We start from the raw sequence: 18,589 nt of genomic DNA, 5'->3' as shown, positions 1-18,589 counted from the left end.
GACAATATACAGAAAAAAAAACCCAGCAAATATCAGGTTTGATCACATCTTTAATGGCCGAGCCATCTCTCCAGTGCAAAGTTTGATCATATCTTTTACCCAGGTACCTGGAGGTCATGGAGTATCCTGGGAACAAGGAGCTACCATATTGATTGATTGTATCTTTACTCTTACTTTAGGATCTGTTGGCTAGAAGTTTACTAATACTGTTAATGAGCACTTTTCTAGAGAGGAGTCACTGAGGAAAGAAGACATGCCTGGAGAGAGAATGACCGCACTCCCATAAACTGAGACCCAGGACTGAATAAAAAAAAAAAAAAAAAGAGGGTTAAGGAAAAAAGCCAAAAGAGCATGCACATTCATTTTCCTTCACTTCTCCATGGGCCAGTATGTGGAGATCTCTCCTGCTCTGGCTTTGTGCCACTCCTAGACTCAGTTTTTCCCAAACAAGATGGCCATGCTCCTGTCTTAGGCTTTCTATTGCTGTGAGGAGACATCGTGCTCATGGCAACTCTTATAAAGGAAAGCATTTAATTGGGGCTGGCTTATGGTTCAGAGGTTTAGTCCATTACCATCATGGCAGGAAGCATGACAGTGCACAGGCAGATGTAGAGCTGGAGAAAAGATACAAGTGGGGAGGGAAAAAGAGAGGGAGGGACTGAGGGAGGGAGAGAGGGGAGACAGAGAGGGTGGAGGGGAGGGAGGGAGGGAGAGAGAGGGAGGGGTGGTGGAGACTGGGCCTGACTTGAACTTTGGAAACCTCAAAGTGCATGACCGATAACATACTTCCTCCACAAGGCCACATCTACTCCAAGAGGGCCACACCTCCTCATAATGCCACATCTCCTCATGAGCCTTTGGGAGCCATTTATTCAAACACCACAACTCTAAAACCTTGAGCCACAATAAATCCTTTCTCCCCTAAAGTGATTTAGAGGAGTTTGCTCACTTACAGAAGTTATTAATATAGCAGCTTTGCTCCAACACTGCCAAGGTCTCCGTGGTGCTATGCCCGTCCTTTTCTATGAGTCTTCATCGAAGAGTGCTGTGCCTGCGCTAAGTCAGCCCCATTCCTGGGAGATGCAGAACTCCTTTGACAGCTCACTCTAACTTGAGGTCTCTTTGATGGTCTTACTGAACATTCCTTCGACTGCTTGACAGTCTAGGGCACTTCTATCAACCTCCGTCTCTCGCTCCTTTCAGGATCAGAGCGGCACCAAACACCGACAGCTCACCCAGGTTCTCCTGGTCCCTCCTCTCTCCCTTCACCCAATATCTAAGAAATCCTCCTCTGTTTTGTCCTGTCATGGAATCTGCTCTCATCGGCCTCCTCTTAGGTCAAGTGATTGTTTGCCTTGCCTGAAAAACTGTTCTCTGTTAGTCTCCTCACAACTTTAATGTTTGTGTTTCTGTTGACGTCGTCCTCGAAATATTTTCATTAGCATTTCTGAGCTATTTTATTGAGGACTGTAGGATGAAAGTTCTTTCATAGTCATGAAATCACGGATCTTCTCCAGACATGTAAATTTATATGCAATTATTACAACAATTCTGAGTACTTTGCTCAGAGTGAGGTACATCTGTCAACACACACAAACACAAAGTAGGCAGGACATGTACCCCATCTCTTTCAGATTTATATAATTTATTCTGTAAATTTTAAGAATATACTTTATAAAAATATTCTATATACACAGAGAAACCTTGTCTCAGAAAAAAACCAAAATACTATAAAATCATGTATATAGTTAAAGAAAAGGTAGAAGCACCTCTTTCTCATACTCATTACACTAACCCTCCTCTCAGTATTGCCTGCTATGCATCCTTTCCTTCATAAATATTTGTGTAATAATTTAAGATAAAAATACAGCACAGCAATGTGGCAGGTACCATTGTAAGAGTAAGAAATAAAGACATGAAATGAACAAAAAAATCTATAAAATTCATACATATATATATGCCCATGAGTGTAAGACACATACAATAAATAAATATGCCATTAAAAGAATGGTGTGTAAATTAAACCATAGAATAAATCAAGGATGGGCTGGGGAGAGTGGAGGGTGTGGGAACCGATTGCACTTAGATGACATCAAACAGAGCAAGAGTGGGAGGGAGCAGCTGAGGAGAAACCTCGGGGAAGGGCGTTCTGAGGAAGGGTGAGCAGACACAAGTATGCTCTGAGGCAGGATCTTCTTTCGAAACTTCAGAGACAACGTAAAGCAGGAAGTCTGCACAATTTAAAGAAAAGATTTCCATTATCTGGGTCACCCAGTTATAGAAGAGCCACGAATCTTCCATATTCATGGAAGATCTGTAGCATTCTGATATCTTCAAAAAGGTAAATCACAAGAAAACAAGGATTCAGATTTTTATATTTATTCCACAGACACTTATTAAGGTACCATCATCTGTATGAGATACAGCAGACCCAGGACACTGGGCTAAGTGGCATTCACTCCTGATGTGGACAGTTCAGGCAGTGGTTAAAGGTAATAAAGACATGGAGTGAGTGTTAGCTGGTGGCAGACAGCCATGCGAAGGCAGAAAGAGGTTAAGTCCTATACTGATCTGCAGGCGTGCTCTCCCATTGCGGACCTGGAGATGGACGTGGACACGAACAGTGGAGGGAGTGCCTGCCTAATACCTTACTTTCTCTAGGAAGCAGGCGAGGAGGCCTCTGCTGAGTGCACTGATAATTTATTCATGTGTTTAGTGAGTGGAAAATCTCTGAGCACAAGTCTTTGTGTGGGCATCAGTGTTAGTTTTATTTTCTAACAAGGCAATAAAAATCAGGCCCTGAGGTTTTTTTATTTTTTAAATACAGCTTGATAAAACAAGTAAATCAGCAAAGCATTATTGTATAGATAATATGTAGGTAGATAGAAAGATATGCAGAGGGATGGATGATGGGTGGATGGATGGATGGATGGATGGATGATGGATGGATGATGGATGGATGGATGGATGGATGGGTGGGTGGGTGGAGAAGCAGACTTAGATCCTCTATCATGTTCTGGCTACTTCAGGGTTTTGCCAGGAGTGCACTTTTGACAGTCCTAGTCTCTTAAGAGCTCACTATAGGAAGGAAAGCACTGAGGTTTAGAAATGGTGTTTCTGGACTTCAATGAATATTGAAACAAGTTTTGTTCACTTTCAAGATTATTGACCTGCTAGTTAGTTTCAGTCCTAGAAAACTAGATCTCAGCTGGCAAATGTTAAGTTGTAAAGAGAATGGAGCCCATAGGGAGCAGGAAGGAAGCTAAGACACTGGGTATGTTGGCCTAGCCTGGAAGTCCAGCTATTTGGGAGGATGAGACAGGAAGATTGCCAGCTCCATATGAGGCTGTGCTCCATAGTGAGAGCCCTGTCCTAAGGAAAAAAAAGTAATGTTAGGACACATGATCTCTGGAAAGGAATACAGTGCTTTCAGGGAGAGATGAATTCTCTTAAGGAAAGACAGAGTTACTCAATTACCTGGTTCTCATTTTGTGAAGGAGATAACCAAATACCCTGACATTAAATGCCAATAGTCAAAATAGACTAGCAGATCATTGGCTTATGATATGTCATGGCTACCACAGGCGTTAACAGCTGACCGACTGGAAAGACTGATAGGAATTCTCCCTAGTCTTCCTAGAAACATAGAAGATGGGTACCCAAGACTTAAGGAAGTCTTCCAAGGAGGATGTGGGAGCACAGCATGTTTGGACAGTTGCTGGGAACTAATTAAGACTGAGAAGTTGAATCCAAGTAAGAAGTGGAGAAGAGCTACAGATAAGCTGGGGCTAAGTTCACAGGACATCTTTCTGTCTTACAATATTTGTCACAATGTAGAGGCAGGATTACATCTTGTTCACCCTTTCTCAGCATGGTGCGTAAGATATAGCTGACTCTATAAACATGCCAGCAGAGGCACTGTTTTATTGTAAAGGCAGAGCTATCAACGGTAAATGTTCAGAAGTGGCTTAATCAGGTTTTTGTTTCAAAGCTCGAGGGACTCCTGGTGGCTGACACAGGCTGGACCATATTCAGCATATTTGACGAGTGACGAAGGTGAAGACTCTGGGGTGTGGGACTGACCATGGGGTGGGACCAAATTGGGAAGGGAACTCCAGATGCTTTCAGTGCTAACTGGAGCACATTGTTGTAGGATGACAGGTTAAGAGCTATGTCTTGGAAACGTGAGGAAACAATGAGACAAATCCCTGCATGGCGAGGAGTACTCAGTCGGAAGGCCGCATGGATTGGGATGAGGCAGCAGAGGTAGACGCTTCATCCAGGGTCCTGACATCAGGAATAAAGAGAATGAGAGAAGCTTTTGAAAAAAAAATAAGTATGTGCTGATCAACATTGACTTAGTAATTAATAATTTATTTCTTAATTGATATTCTGTGCTAGTCTATGAAGAATTTAAATAGGACATGACAAAATGATAAATAAAAGAAAGCTACAAGATTTCAGTCATTTGAGGAAAAAGAATATTGTGTCTAGAGATTTACATATGAATAATGAAGAGAGATGCAATTAATATGCACATAATGATAATTCTATAAAAGAGGTAGAAAATATCTATCGGGCCCAAGTGATAAGCACCGTTCTGCTCTGCTTTAAAGGTATGATTTCCTACTGACACGTTGCTGTTCTCGTCGTTGGGGGAAAATACCCAAGAAAAGCAACTGAAGGAAAGAATTACTTTGGCGTTCAGTCAGAGAGACTCTGTCACAGCCAGAAGTCATGGGAGACTGCTCATGTTGTAGACACAGTGAGGAAGCAGATGGAGATGTAGGATTCTACTCAGCTTGCCTTCTCCACTGTACTCAGTCCAGAACCACAGGCCAGGTGATGGCACTGTCTGCTGTTTGCATTTAGAGTTGGTCTTCCGGTCTCCGGCCATACCACCCTGAACATGCCTGATCTTGTCTGATCTCGGAAGCTAAGCAGGGTCAGGCCTGGTTAGTACCTGGATGGGAGAACTTAGAGTTGGTCTTCCCATCTCAATCAAGCCAGTCTGGAAGCTGGCTCACAGACACATCATTAGGCTTGTCTCCAAGGTGGCCAGACACCCACAACTGTTCTCACAGTGGTAAGAGCTCTGTTGCCGGTCCCATTTTACAGGTACAATATCTGAATCTCAAAGGTTGTTTAAGATGTTCAAAGGTCACAGAGCTTAAAATAGTAGAACAGGGATTCAAATTAGGCTGGAAAAACCTAAAGCCACACTTTATTTTCACTTTTTATTTTTTTAGGATTATTTTATGTGTGTAAATGTCTTACTTGTGTTTAGGTTCATGCAACACACTCATGCTTAGTCCCTGGGGAGGTCAGAAGGGGGCATCAGATACCCTGGGACTGAAACTAAACATGATTATGACCCTCCATGTGAGTGTTGGGAATAGCATCTGGGTTCTCTGCAAGACCAACAAGTACTGAGAGTCACCAAGCTATCTCTCTAGCTCCCAAAGCCACACAGTGAATCATAAAGTTGTTCCTTATTTCTGTTCCCTGCTTAGTAGTTGGGCATCCAAATGAGGATGTTCTGAAAAGAGTAGAGAGATGGGATTAGAACCCAGCAAGGGAGTTCTGTCAAGAGAGTTCCCTTAAGCATCAGCCGCACGTTGGAAGTGCTTGATGTTAAAGTTGGGAATGTATTTGCAAACACTTGGTTTAACTGAGTAATGGACGTGAAAGGAATTTAAGACTTCGACATTCTAGGGCACACACGTGGTAAATGCCTTTGAAAGTGGAAAATTTCCTCTGTCTCCCTTTGGGAGAGGTCATTTAGGTGTAGTTCATTTTAATGTCTCTGGGATAACTAACTAGAAGGTGGGTTTTGAGATGGAGTTGTGTGTGTGTGTTCGTGTGTGCACATGCACTAACAAGAGGCCATAAAAGATCAAACTTATGGAGTACAAATATAAAGGAAGAAAACAAAACAGAACAAAAGAACTGACAGGCACATTTTCACCTCCTTTTCATCTCCTTCTGCGGGAACCAGGCTGAAGAAACACAGACCTTCCTGTAATGGCTTGCTTGTTCAGTGAGTGTGCTGTCATTTTCAATACACTGTATGGAAGCTGTGCATTTTGTGGATTCAGGACAATGGGAAAAGAAAAGGAGTCATCTTTATGTTCCTCCCTCAGCTCTGACCTTGCAAGAGTTACTTTAACCCCTCTGTACATGCACTAACAAACAACAGTATTTGGCTGATAGGGTAAAACTTACGTAAAGTTCTTAGCACAGTGCCCAGAATAGGATATGAACTCTGGCAATGCCGAGTGCTACCTACTGATTATGATGGTGGACACTATCCTGTGTCCTTCAAGTGAGCTGTGTCACTGAGCATCTGTCTGTTACCATCCTCCTGCTGTAATCATCCTCATCTTAGTTGGGAAGAAACAACTGTTCAGTGAGCAGGTTCTCTGTGGTTATGCACTTACCAGGTCTTAGGCTGGGGATCTGGCCCACACTAGCTGAGGCCAGAGCTAGTGAGCTCTGTTTTCCTCCATTCTCTTTCTCCTGCTGTAGGTTTCTGTTCTGATAGTTTTGGCTCTCTGACTGTAGGTATGATGTTTCAGCTACACTCATTCCCGTGTTTGCACAATTGATAGTGTCGACACAAAGAAAGGGCAAGCCTTCATCAAGAAAGAGTCTTTGGATTGAAGAATGGCCATTTTTTTCTTGGATCCTTAAAGAATTTGTTCTATATTCTGCAGTGGGCTTCTCTTAGCTAGATGTTGAGCTATTTGGCAGTCTCCCAAGTGCTAGCTTTATACTCATGGGCCTCAGGCCTCTCCTCTTCACAGAGGCTATTTTATCAATTTCTTCATGACATATTTTATTTCCAAGGCGACTGGAAGACTTGGTGGAAGCCTCCGTTGGTCTTAGGGAATAATACTGGTATAGGTCAAGCAATGTTCCTAGACTAGCTGGGTAATTAAGTGGTCTTTTGGTCTATCTGTGTTGCTATAACAAAATGTCTTGGGCTCTGTAATTGGTCAGACACTTAGAACTTTCTATAGTTGTAGAAAGTGGGAAGTCTGAGATCAAGGTGCTATCAGATTCAGCATCTGCTAAGGGCTCAATGCTCATTGACAGTATCTTCCATTCAAAAAGGCCTTGTCTTCATAATCCAATATCTCCCCAAATAGGTCTGCTATTAGCATTGCCACATTGAACCTCACCATGACTTTTAAGGGGACACTAACGTCTGACCCATAACTGGTTGTGAAGTAGGCTCTGAAGAACTTCATAGCAGTAATTGTTCAGGTCGTCCAAGCCACAGCCATGGTAGACTTGTGGAACACAGTATTTGGGCAGCAAGAACACTGAGAATTGCAAGAGGGGGAATACTGTAGAGAATTAGACTCCCTGTTGTTTACACAGCAGAGGATGAAACATGTATTTGAGGTTGTTTTTTCCCTTCCAACGTGGTGTCCTTATGATTATCACCGTAAAGGCAGCAGGTGTATTAGTTTTGCATTTGGAGATGAGGCTTAGAGAGCAGTACAGGCACAATTCATGGCACAGAGACCTTAGAAGACAAATTCTGCACACTGCACACGAGGGAGCTAGGGAGTGCTTGGTTGGAACAGAGTCAGCAGTATTGGTTCTCAATCCTTACTAAAATCCTTGCATGCATTATATCAATTATCATCATTACAATGCTACACAACAACCCTAGTTAACCATTTCATCCTACCCTCATTTTACTGAAAGGGAAATTGAGACTCTAAGAAGTTAAATATTCTGCCCTAAGTTTATATAGGGGACAAGTGGCTAAGCTTGAATTTAAATCCAGGCCACTTCACTGCATGCTCTGATGCTCTGGATGATAATGAAGATGAAGATGAAGATGATGATGATGGTGATGATGGTGATCATCATCCTCATCCTCAAACTTTCATTTTAGGACCTAGCCTTGGAGAACAGAAGAATCAAGCCAAGAGTCTGGCCTATCAGAGAAGGTGGGGAAAAGGACATCATCAGGAGCGGGTAGAGGATGCCACAGCAAGTGAAGATGGCATAAAATAAGCACAGAAAGCCAGCACTGTATGTTTGCCATTGCAGCATGGTGGAAGCTATATTTCCTCTCAGATGGGAAGAAAGCAGTGACAACACATGGGAACGGCCTTATTTTTGATATTGAGAATTAAATAAACCAGGAAAGACTCAGCAAATGTGATAGAATACACTTTAAGTGACACAACCCTGGAAGCTTTAATGGCTTAAGCAAAGAGAAGGGCACTTACACATTCTTTGGTTGCTTCTGTGCCCTGGGCGACAGAAGGCAGGTAATTGGCTACAGGAGGCCTGGGGAAAGTAACTGCTCTAGGACTTGAGTCACATGTCTTCCACCCACAGCTCTCAGGTCAGATCAACCTGACCTCAAGGAGACACAACCAGATATAGACAGGTGGAAATAGTACCTCGTAGATGGTGAGATTGAAAGGCAAATGGGACAGTATCCAGGAGTACGTCCCCACAAGGGAAAGCTCAATTATAGACACGTGTATATAGAATATTATATAACACACACATGCATAAACACCAAGGAAGAAGGAAAAAATTGATTGAAACGAGAATATGTTTTAACACTAAAACACATGTATTCATGGCAGCAAACATTTTAGATCATGATGAGAGTCACAGGCTAGGACTAAGCTGATGAAGGCACAAATCTCAGAGTCTGGGACAAATTTTGAGGATGATACACTGTGTGTATGTGTGTGTGTGTTTGTAGAGGTGGGGAGAACAACAGTGTAGTAAAGACGTCTGCCACAACCACCGTGAGAAATAGACTAGAGAGGCCCTAGTTATGCCTTATAAATCCATCCAGAGCCATTTTGAAACAAATGAAGTGGAAAGCCAAACTCAGAATGACAAAGAAAATCATATATACATGGCATCTGAAATAGTGTTTTCTTTTCTTTTTTTCTCTTAGAAAAATAAATTATGTGGTTTTCTTCACATATGGGGAAAATGCAACCTTTCCACATATGTTCTTGCTGTCCAAAAGTATGACTGTTTCCAAATGAACAGTTCATGGACAGAAACATTTTCTTCACTCAGGTCTCCACTGATTCTCATCACACTGTCTCCTTGTGTGAGAATGGAGAAGCCATCCACCCATGTCTTGGTGTTTAGATAAAATGAGAATTTTGACTCATATTTCTAAGAAAATTTATACTATTCCAAAAATTGAGCATAAAATTATTATAGAGATACTTCATCTATGCCTTGGAGCAAAATATTATTTTTTTCATAATCAGGGATAGCACAGATGATATATATTATATAATATTCTTATATAATACATAACTTACAGTATATATTTTTAATCTTATCATAGCGGAAAATCCAGATCATAGTAACTCAAGCTAATGAGAGATGTACTTTTCTTTATAACAATAACAACAGTGATATTCCATCTATTTTCTTTTCCCACTTTAAGATCTTCCACCCTTGCTTTATCCTCTAAGAGGCCCTCTGAATGGTAACGAGATGGCCACAGCATCTCCATGTTCACACCCTCTAAGGAAAAGGACACTTATTCTGAAGCCTTTCAACAAGAATGCCTCAGTTGTCTTTCACTGGCTATGCCTGGCTGAACTGAGTGGGAAACACAATCCCACATCACATGACTCTACCCACTAAAGATGAGTGTAGGGTTTAGGCTATCATTCCAAGGAAAATTAGAGTATTAATTACAGATGCTGTTTGGGCCAGAGTACTTACATTTTAAAGTATAGTTTCTACATGTTCACATATCCTCTGAAGTTTTGGGCTCACCTTGATAGAGGCCATAGAGAGAGAAAACTGTGTTGCCTCTGGCTCCTTCGATTCATCTGCTTCTCCTTAGGTGGCACTCTGAGTTAGGAAGACATGCAAAAACAAACGAAAGACAATAAGGGAAAAAGACATTCCAATATGAGCTGAAGTCAGAATATATTCATTGATGGCTAACTAGAATTATTCTATAATTACTCCACCACAGCCCTGGAAATGAGTCACTGAGGACTGAATATTTATAAGCTTCCTGACCTCAAAAACTTCAAAACCTTACACGGGGTCACCTAAGGAGACTGTGGAAAACTTCCATGCAACTTACTGGCAGATGACTTTAGTTCTTATTTCAACAAGTTTGGTATGAAATGCATGCCATCTGGTTCCTGGGAAAATTCTAGAGCATATTAACTGCTTGTGTGAGAGACAGTCCTGCCATTTAGTTGTAAATGATTGCACCTGCAAATGAAAATAAGGAAGAGAACACGCCTCATCATTTGCTCCAGGGCTGGGAGATTTGATGGCACAATACTGCTGCCTCATCTACTTTCCATATCTGTGCCTGATCAGTCCAGCTGTTCTCCTGTGACTGTTTTAGACATGCTGTGTGGTATACGAGAATTAGAGGCCTTGCAAGGGAGAATTTCAACAGCACTCAATTGAAGACTGTGCTGGTCTCTTTCCATGTCTTCCAAGCACTTCTGATGGCTTCATGATAAAATGAAAGTGCTTCTGATTTTTCATTGTAACTCTTTTAAGAAGGATATTTTTGGGGGGAGGAACGGCTTCTACTGGCCTGCTGTGTCTGTCCTGAGACGGTGGGCATTGATCTAGCTAAGCGGAAGCAGTGTGGACACAGGCAGGACCTCCTTACCTATGATCCTTGTTCACGTTCCCAGAGAGACCACAGGGACTCACTAGCTGTATCAAGCCTTGAGTCTCTTACTGTGAAAGTGATGTGCTTTAACCTTTGAGAATGTTGTTACAAAGAATCCTTGTATACTACCGCCCCGCAGTTTGTGAATTCAACCTCTGTTTTGTTTGCAGTGTAGTATGCGTTGCCCTCAATATTGCAGAGGCAAGGTAGACTATTGGAGAGTTGATACAACAAGCAGATGGATGGGATTTAGCCTCAGAGAGCTTATTTAGACCCTAAACCCTCACTGGGTGGTCTTAGAAAAGCTGTTTACATTCTGCAGCAGTTAGCTTTTCAAAGGGGATTAAGTGTAATTAGAGTAGAGAAGGTGGGGAGTTTCAATGAAGCACTACTCATCCAAGCCCTTGAACGAAACAAATGCTACTCAGATGCCTTTCCTCCAACTCCGGCATGGTTCCTGAACTCCGTTTTTTTCCAGTTTTATCAAACTAATTGCACCAACCTGCTGAATTCATAGCATGTACAAACTACTCCCTGCTGAGTGAATATCACTTTCAGAATCAGATTGCAAGCTTCCTGTGGGGAAAGAGGGGGGGGTTTTCTTCACCTGTGAGTGCCAGGCACTGAAAAAGAAGGAATGGACATAGCTGTTGGCAGAGTCCTATCCAGTCACATCATTTGGTTTTCTAACACATGAGGTCCCTTGATAAGCTCTTTTTTTTTTTCTTTTTTAAAAATTATTAAATATTTTTTGGTTTTTTACATATACATTCATATTATTACACATATATACAATAAGCTACCTACAGCAAGAAGAACCATGAAACAATCAGGAATTATATAAATGTAACACTCTTAGTGTTTTGGCTATTTGTATTTGGCAGCTTTGAAGAAAATATCTTTCCTATCTTGGTGTGTCTAAAATTCTGAATGTAAGTCAATATCTATCATATCTTGTCATTATCAACTTAAAACATCTATCTAGACCTAAAATCCTCTTAACCTCTAAACAACTAAGCTTAATTGTAAATTATCTGGTCTTCAACCACAGTAGAGACTTGAGAAGGAATAAAATTAATTACCTGAGTATACAGGGGGTACAGGTTAGCAGCTTCCCAAATGAAAAGATGACAGAGACAGTTTGCTGCCTGAACAGTCACCCAAAATTCTCTATAATGTTGGAGCAACATCTTCAGCCTCTGGCCCACTATATCTGAGAGATATATTTGTGAAGCAGGAACTATTGAGCACTTGCTTACCTGTCTTGGCAGAGTTTGGTTTTTGACTCAAGCTTGCCCCTTTTTAGGCAGAATTCTGTCTGTAGTAGAAATGAGGATATTTTGCCCAGTGGCTTGCTTGCCACATTTGAAGCCATCTCCATAAGGAGGTTCTCTGGTGCTCATCCTCCTCCTCGAGGTAGGCTGGGTGTTGCCAGGAGTTAGCTTGTGTCATTGTTAATGAATCTTTAAAGTAATAAAAACATTTTTAAATGCCATATTCTGAATGTTTCTGAAGTGTTTGAACACCTTATCTAACTTTACTGACCTTGAACGATCAATTATCAACTGCTTATGAAGAAACAAAAAAACCCAGAATAGCTAAAACAATCCTGTATAATAAAACATGTTCTGGAAGAATCTCCATCTCAGATCTCAAACTGTACTATAGAGCAATTGTAACAAATACAGCATGGTACTGGCATAGAAATAGGCTGGTTGATCAATGAAATCGAATTGAAGACTCAGAAACAAATCTATACACATGTGGACACTTGATTTTTGACAAAGAAGACAAATCCATACAATGGAAAAAAAGAGCACATTTTCAACAAATGGTGCTGGTCTAACTGGATGACTACACGTAGAAAAATGCAAAAAGATCCATATCTATCACCCTGCACAAAACTGAAGTCCAAATGGATTAAAGACCTCAACATAAAACCACACACATTGAGTCTGTTAGAAGAAAAAGTGGGGAAGAGCCTTGAGCTCACAGGCATAGGAGACAACCTCCTGAACAGAACACCAACAGCTCAGGTTCTAAGATCAAACATTAATAAATGGGACCTCATGAAACTGAGAAGCTTCTATAAGGTGAAGGACACTGTCAACAGAACAAAATGACAGTTTACAGGCTGGGAAAAGATCTTCACTAACCCTACATCTGACAAAGGGCTAGTGTCTGAAATATAAGAACTCAAGAAAATAAACTCCACTAAACCAAATAATCCAATTAAAAATGGGGTACAGAACTAAACAGAAAATTCTCAACAGAGGAACATCAAATGGATGAGAAAAACTTAAACAAATGCTCAACATCCTTAGTCATCCAGGAAATGCAACTCAAAATGACTCTGAGAATCCATCTTACACCTATCTGAATGGCTAAGATGAAAAACTCAAATGACAACACATGCTGGTGAGGATGTGGAGAAAGGGAAATACTCCTCCATTGCTTGAAAGAGTGCAAAATTGTACAGCCACTTTGGAAATCAATCTGGTGCTTCTTCAGTAAATTGGGGATAATTCTACTTCAAGACCCAGCCATACCACTCCAGGGAATATACCCAAAAGATGTCCCATCATACAACAAGGTCACTGGCTCAACTATGCTCATAGCAGCTTTATTTGTAATAGCCAGAATCTGGAAAAAAACCTAGATGTCTCTCAACTTAAGAATGAATAAAGAAACCATACCATTCAGTTATCAAACAAAAAACAAAACAAAACAAAAACAAACAAGGAAATCTTGAAATTTGTAGGCAAATGGATAGAACTAGAAAAAAATCATCCTGAGTGAGGTAACCCAGATCCAGAAAGACATGGTATATACTCACTCATAGGTGGATATTAGCCACATAATACAGGATAAGTACACTACAGAGACTGATACATCAACCAAGGACCATGTATGATGTAGACCTATCCCCTCTGCTCAGATGTAGTAGCACAGTATCCTTGTGGGTCCCACAATATGGGGAATAGGGACTACTTCGGACATAGACTCTGGCCACCGAACTTTGATCACTTACCCCTGGCAGGGTAGGCTTGCCAGTTTTCAGTGGAATTCTCTTATTCCTGCCAGATGTACTCTTTTAATCCACAGAGAAATTCAGCTACAGATGAGAACATATTCCAGAAAATATGAAATTCAGAGTCCCTACAGATTCAATGCAGTTCAGGCCAACATTCTTCCTCCGCGCCATGAACCCTCAAAGGATGCTGTGCTCTATCTGCAGTTGACTCGGGGCCTCTCAGTGACAGCAGCTGAGTGACTACTAAGCTTGGGCCACAACAGTAGAATGTGCAACTGAGACTGTGACACAGTTGATGAATCTTTGAATTCAAGAAACATGGTGGGAAGTCAACATCAAAGTATAAAACTTTTAAATATGACTTACCAACAAAGATGAAATAGTCTAGATTACAAGAAAATAAAGAGCCCGGGCCAGTGTTTCTTGACTATTAGCCGATTGTAAAGAACAGTCTGAGTGTAAATGGTCTGTCCCATGATGGTATTTGTTTTGGTTTTTCCTTACCCTAGGCTACCCTATAATTTCAGGGTAAGGAAATTTCCTTGTAAGCCATCATATTCAGCTTCTTAGTTCTTAATTCATGTTTTTCTGCAGGAAAAAATTAAACAGACAATTAATAAAAAAGAAAAGCAACACCTCACCATTGTATATAAGGAATTAAAGATAATATTAGCATCTTTTTTATGTGTATTTCAAATTTTCATGGTTATCAATTCATTTCTTAAACATTCAGTTTAACTGTGCCAGTTCTAAATGGCAGGAATTTCTTACTTCAAGCATTCAGTGTCCTTAAACACCACTTTGATAGCTTATATTTATGATCTATCCATTTTTATATTTTTAAAATGTGTTTTAGCTTCAAAACATCTCATTTTAATTATTAAAATGTCTTTATTAAAATATATTTTAAAGAGATTATCCTCCTATGGGGAGAGTTAGTTAATTTGCACTAATGATGTTTTGATGAAGAGAATTTCTTTCTTACTAAATTCCTGTGTCTTTTTGTAATATTGTCTAATAGTTGAATGTTGAGTTGCATCTGACTCATCAGAGCTGGGGTCTGACTTTTGTACATCATAAGTGTGGTTGCTATTGGAAACATTACTTAAGTAATTTTTAGTTTGTTGCAAAGGTTGGTGAAGGTCAAGGGACTAAAAGTCAGCTTGGATTTCCAAGAGAACAGACATACCTGTGCAGATCCGAGATGCGTCGCAGGTGCAAGATGCATCGCGGGTGCAAGCAAACCCTCTCTGGGGGGGCATTACCACTTTGCTACTTTAAGATCTTTAATATTTTAGGCATTGTGCATTTCTAAGGCAAGAAAGTATTATTTCCACTAAAAAACATTTCTACTAAGGACATGTAGTTAAAAATAATATCTTATATTTCAGTTAGTAAAAGCTGACCAAAACTATAAAAGAATTGGATTAGGAAAACAATTGACATCTTATGCATAAATCACAAACAACACATTTTCTTGAGTTTTATGTTTATATTGGGATTTACTTCCAGTACTTTGAAAGTGCTTTTGCAGGCTGCTTAGGATAATTAAGTAATGCAATTTAATTGTTAGTTGATCAAATCATGGCCATGTCAATTACTAGTCTATTTTTTATCACAAGAATATATAACCTAGTTTTAACAGATAGATATGATTCTATAGATAGATAAGGTAAATAGTTACATAAAGTCTTCAAAAACCCAAGAGACCTACAGAATATGACATTTAAAGATTTTTTTATTATTATTTTAAAGATTCTTTGACAATAAGACAGGTTAACTCCTGGCAATACTCAGCTCAAATCTCAAAGAAGATGATGAGCACCAATGAACCTCCTTATGGAGACGGCTTCAAATGCAGCAAACCAGGCACTGAGCAAATGTTCTCATTTCAGCCACAGACAGAATTCTGCCTAAAAAAGGGCAAGCTTAGATGCAAGTAGAGAATAATTTCAAAATTAGAAACCTATTTAATATTGTTTTTAGTTTTTAATATGTTTCTGCTTAAGAGTCATATTCTCTTATTGTGTCTTATTTTTTAATATTTTATTATTATCCCTTAGGAGCATGTTTGGTTTCTAATGAGAGAAACACAGGCAGTGGATCATATGGGACAGGAGGTGAGGAAGAACTGGAAGATATAGAGGAAGGTTAAACTGTAATCAAATATATTATGTGAGAAAAAGTCTATTGTCAATAAAGGAAAAAAATAAAATGTTGGACACCCTCCATAAGATTATCTAATTTTCTTCTGCATAGACATATCATCCTGAATTCTCATTTTGCCTTCCATAGGAATGCAAGTCCAGTTTCTGACTTTGCCCCATGGTGTGGTTTGGGGGAGTAAAGAAGGAAAGGCCCGTTGGCTTCTGATATTCACCTCATCTTTGCTTTCATCCGGAGAATACTATGGCTGTATCACTTCTTCTTTTGGTTATTACGTTATTACTCTTAGAGCAGAACAGTGTGGCTCTTCTGTGGCTTAGACTGTCAGCTTGCTCCTATTTATTTCGTTGAGGCCTGACTAACAATCTAACACTAACTGAACATTTACGACACACACAGAGAGACACACAGGCTTCTAGCTACTGTGGTTATTGATGTAGGCTTGAGTGGGAAGATGTTGGCATAAGGTTAAGGTGTAATTCAAATGCTGATTTCTGTATCTTCCTTATGTGGTTGCAAGCCTTGTTCTGAGAATCTCTCAATTTTGTGTAAACTCTGCTCCCCAATTGTTCCTTTGCCAATAAAGCAGCTTACAGCCAGGTGCTGAACAAGAAAGAGAATAGGGCTGGATTTCTTACCAGTCAAGGGAGGAGGAGTGATAAGAGGAAGCAGGGGGTTCAGCAAGGCAATTCAGTCACAGGCAGAGGTGCAGGAAAGATGAAGAAATTCAGCTGGAGCAAAGAAAGAACTAAAAAGCAAGTAACTTGGAAGATGTTTCGCAGCAAAGACAGAGTCAAGATAACATAGAGGTTTAAGAACATACTTAAACTGCTCAAGATTGTGTTGTAAATCTTTATAAACAAATATAAGAGTTTCAATTATTTGTGTGATAACCAGGTTAAGAGAGAAACTAAGAGAAACAAACACGGTTTTATAGAAATAACATCAACAGAAAATGATAGGAGCACATGAGGAGGAAGATGCCCAAAGAATCATACAGGAAGCAGATTCTACATGCATGGGCAGGCCTTCTGTTTCTTTCATGACTATCTGTATAGATAATACACTACACCAAGCCAAAGATGTCCTGTGATTAACATGCGTCTCAGAGGTTATACCTACAATTGTGAGAATGCTTCATAGGCTCCATGACTTGAAGACAATGGTAGATATTGATGCATCTATGGTAGGTTGTATAGAAATGGCTCCCATAGACTCAAAGGGGTGGGATTATTAGAGGTGTGGCCTTTTTGGAGGAAGTGTATCATAGGGTGGGGCCTGGGGCCTTTGAAATTTTAGAACCTGAAGCCAAGCCCAATGTCCTTTTCTTTCCCTGCTGTCTGCAGATCAAGATGTAGAACTCTCGGCTCTTTCTCCAGTACCATGTCTACCTACATGTTGCCATGCTTCCCACCATGATGATAATGGACTAAATCTCTGAATCTGTAAACTAGCCCTAATGAAATGTTTTTCTTTATAAGAGTTGCTATAGTAACGGTGTCTTTCACAACAATAGAAACCTTAGCTAAGACACCATCTTATCTGGGATAAATCACAGCACTTCTCTTTAATACAACTTCCTCAAAAGAAACTGCATCTTATTTCTAGGGACACACTTTGATTTGGAGTCCAATATGGCCTTATTTGTTGCTGGCTAACTCTTTATTTGTCGGCTAATGCATTGTCAGCCACGTCTCAGCACTATTGTTATCAGTGACACAAGCAGCTGAACTTAAATTCGAAGACCTAAAGATATGAACCTTAACAGTGAGACTGTAAAAGCATCCTTGGCTGGTGAGCTGAAACTTCTTTCCTTATTCCAGTCTTCTAGGCTATTAGTTAGAGATAAGAAAGATTGTTTAGAATGACTTCAATGGCTTCTTCATGATCTTTTGACTTCTACAGCTGCAACTATCACCCTTCTGCCCTTAATGAAGAATTTGGAGCTTGTTGAACATTTCTTTCTCTTTCTTCTTGCCCCTTGTACATATAGTTTGCCTTTGCTTCCAGGCTCCTCCATCATATTTATGACCTGGTTAAGTCTTCCTCTGCTTAGATCAACTTAAATTTATTTCATTTGACAAGTGGATGATGGGTTTTCACAGGAAGATAAGCACCACGCTGCAGTGCCCTTGGCAGAAGGGCTTGTCACAGCCCAGCACCTCCCTCTCTCACCAATTACTCTGTCATTCTCTCTCAAGTTTGCATCCCTTTATGGAAAGTGATGTTGTATCTGTAGCTTTTAGGTGTTCATTTCTACAATTGAATCTGGTGTCTCTATGTATCCCTGGGTAGAAAAACAAAGTACATCTTCATCAGTGAGACCCAAAGGAAATGAATGATTTCCATCTGAGACTGCAAAAAGAAATTTTGGGGGATTTTAATCTATATTGAAATTCTAGGCTGTCGAGCACTGTTAACTACTGACTAGCTCACCAATCATTTGTTAAGGCTCCCTTCTTTGATACATAGCTTTGGAGAAAGATATCTGATGATGAAAGATACCCCAAAACGGAAGAAGGATGGTTGGGGAGCCTGAATTGGACATGACCACTGTTACTGACTAATTCATTATTTGAAACATTTGAACATCAGGTGAAGTTAAAGTGAATGAAAAGCTAAAACCACAAATGCCTCAAGGAGAATGACTTGAGTAATGACAAAGATGTTCGAGGGCAATAAACAGTAAGATTTGTTAATTAATTTTGGGAAAATAATTTCATCTT

At 40.1% G+C, this 18,589-nt stretch overlaps 1 long non-coding RNA gene across 1 annotated transcript in view; it reads right to left on the bottom strand.

Moving 5' to 3' along the window:
• Positions 1 to 9,987, bottom strand: part of LOC311599980 — a 32,955-nt gene extending 22,968 nt beyond the window's left edge. The window contains exon 1 of the long non-coding RNA XR_014780085.1: positions 9,793 to 9,987. This is a non-coding gene — a long non-coding RNA (uncharacterized lncRNA). The remainder of the gene's footprint in view (positions 1 to 9,792) is intronic.
• Positions 9,988 to 18,589: the final 8,602 nt, after the last annotated feature.

Source organism: Acomys minous, assembly GCF_964271855.1.
Source record: "Acomys minous genome assembly, chromosome: 1".
NCBI lineage: Eukaryota > Metazoa > Chordata > Mammalia > Rodentia > Muridae > Acomys > Acomys minous.
The sequence above is the reverse complement of the archived record's forward strand: the minus strand, read 5'-3'. Positions and strand labels throughout refer to the sequence as shown.